Here is a 2,639-nt window from a genome sequence, read left to right as displayed (position 1 = left end):
TTCTTTGGCCTCCTTTATGGTGTTTGTCTATCTTTGTTCTTCAAAAAATTAACTTACAGTAATTCGTAACGTAAGATTTTCAGATCGTTTTTTTTCTTTAAAAATATTAATTGCCCAGAGGAGAGCGAGTCAGGGTCTCCGGGTCCTGGGGGTGGCGCCAAAAAGCCACGTGGGCTTGGCTGGCCCCTCAGGCAAGGCCAGCGGGAAGCCCACGAAGTGCCTTGTAAGCGTCTGAGGACCCTGCCCGTTCCTTTCCGCTGGAGCAGCCATCTTCCAGTGATTCGCCAAAATGACAAACACAAAGGAAAAGAAGAGAGGCACCTGCTACATGTTCTCTAGGCCTTTTAGAAAACATGGAGTTGTTCCTTTGACCACATACATGTGAATCTACAAGAAGGGTGATATTGTAGACATTAAGGGAATGGGTACCGTTCAAAAAGGAATGCCCCATAAATGCTACCACAGCAAAACTGGGAGAGTCTACAACGTCACTTAGCACGCTGCTGGCATTGCTGTAAACAAGCAAGATAAGGGCAAGTTTCTTGCCAAGAGAATTAATGTGTGTATTGAGCATATTAAGCACCCTAAGAGCCGAGACAGCTTCCTGAAGCGTGTGAAGGAAAATGACCAGGAAAAAAGGAAGCCAAAGGGAAAGGAACCTGGGTTCAGTTGAAGCACCAGCCTGCCCCACCCAGAGACGTACACTTTGTGAGAACTAATGGAGAGGAGCCTGAGCTTCTAGAGCCCATTCCCTCTGAGTTCATGGCTTAATGTACAAGAAGAAATAAAAGCCCTAGGTGTAAAACAAAAAAAAAAATGCCTGAAACATTGGTGCATGTCTTTAATGCCAGTACTTTGGAAGAAGAGGCAGGAAGATCAGAAGTCCAAGGTCATGTTCAACTGCAGAGCTTGAAGCCAACGTAAGTTACATGATATCCTTTCCCTCCAAAAAAGTTAGTTGACTGAATCCCACTCTTTGAATATGGCCCTTCATTCTTCTGTTCTCCAAATAGCACGCCAGCTCTTTTGGAGCGCTTTCTACTTTAATTATAAGTTTTTTTTTTATTCTTGAGACTTTCATATATGCATACAGTGAAATATGAATGATCATATCCGTGTCCCAATTTCCTCTTCCAACTTCCCCCATATCGTCCACAACATGATCCTTTCCCAATGTCATGTATTTTGTCTTTCTCTGAGAGCCCACTAAATCCAATTAGTGTTACCCATAGGTCCCTGGGTGTGAGACCATCAGCTGGAGCATGGAAAGCCAACCAGTGGCCACATCCTTACATACATGAAAAGATTTTTCCCTCCTCAGTAACTATCAACTGCCAATAGCCCCCAAGCAAAGGGTGGGGCCTAGAGAGCCCCTCCCCCATCTATGCTGGACTATTGACTGGCTTGGTCATGTGCAGGTCTTGTGCAAGTAACCATAACTGCTATAATTTATGAGTCTTACAGCCATGTCCTGTCCAGAAGACAGCATTTAGTAGTACTCCTCCCTATCCTCTGGCTTTTACATTCTTTCTTCTTCCTCAGTGTTCCCTGAGCTTTGGGGTGGAGGGCTGATGGGGGCAAGGAAGATTAAAGGTGCCACATTTGGGGCTGGCCACTCAGTCTCTTTTTCTCAGCACTTTGACAACCTATGCCTCTCTGCATTGACTGCTGCCCACTGCACAAAGAAGCTTGAACCACTAACTTTATTCTGTTACCCGATATTTGGATTTGGCTGTGACCTTTACCTAAGTAGCTCTAGTTCCTAAATAATGACTGGCCTTAATTGATGAGGACAAATAGTCTGTAAATCAATGAATAAATTTAGGTACTTTTGTATTTTATGAAACATTTCATTTCAATCGCATAAATTTACCCAAATAAAAGTCACTTGAAATGAAGATTTTGCTGTGCATCATACACATACATACACATAGACTCCTTGGGCAAATCATTGTTTCTTTGTGTTGTAAAATTTTATGACCAAAGAAGAAGACAATTTTTTTTCACTTAGAAGCACTTACCACCTTACATGAATCCTAATATATATGGCAGTAATTGAGTAATGTAATATGTTTCATAACTTTGATACTTCCAAATGGAACCAATATGCAAATACTAAACCTTTTATGTCATAAAATCTGGCTGAGCTTTTATACTAAAAGGAATTTCATCCTACTAATAAAAGACTTAAAATAGGAGACTCCTAGTCCAGGACAGTTTTCACAGATTGATGAAAGAGAAGGACTGGCTACAGACTGTGTTTAATAACATTGAAATGGTATATTTGGTAGGAAATATTTAAATTATCTTTCATTAATTATATAGCTTACTACATGGAGAGAAATCATTGAACTTGATAATATAAAATGAATTTCATTTGATAATTATGATAAAGTACAGATCATCAGATTTGCATGCCTTTTCCTGAGTTGACATTCAGGTATTGTCAGTTTCCTAAGTGCTTTGAATTACGTGTTGGAATCACTGCCAAAATACTTCAAAGGATAAATAGAGATAAATCTCCAGGTTCCAAATGAACAGTAATTTCATAGGATGGAGGACGGCCAATTACTAAGCTGCAATAGTGAAAATGCAAAAGATTTTTGTCATAATTTTGTGATGCTTAATTGTTCAAGTAG

General features: G+C 40.2%; 1 pseudogene; it reads left to right on the top strand.

The window, feature by feature from the left end:
- The first annotated feature begins 271 nt into the window (after nt 1-271).
- Nucleotides 272-771, top strand: LOC108491289 (annotated as a pseudogene).
- Nucleotides 772-2,639: the final 1,868 nt, after the last annotated feature.

This window comes from Nannospalax galili, unplaced genomic scaffold (assembly GCF_000622305.1).
Source record: "Nannospalax galili isolate Female #2095 unplaced genomic scaffold, S.galili_v1.0 scaffold139, whole genome shotgun sequence".
In the NCBI taxonomy this organism is placed as follows: Eukaryota; Metazoa; Chordata; class Mammalia; order Rodentia; family Spalacidae; genus Nannospalax; species Nannospalax galili.
The sequence above is the reverse complement of the archived record's forward strand: the minus strand, read 5'-3'. Positions and strand labels throughout refer to the sequence as shown.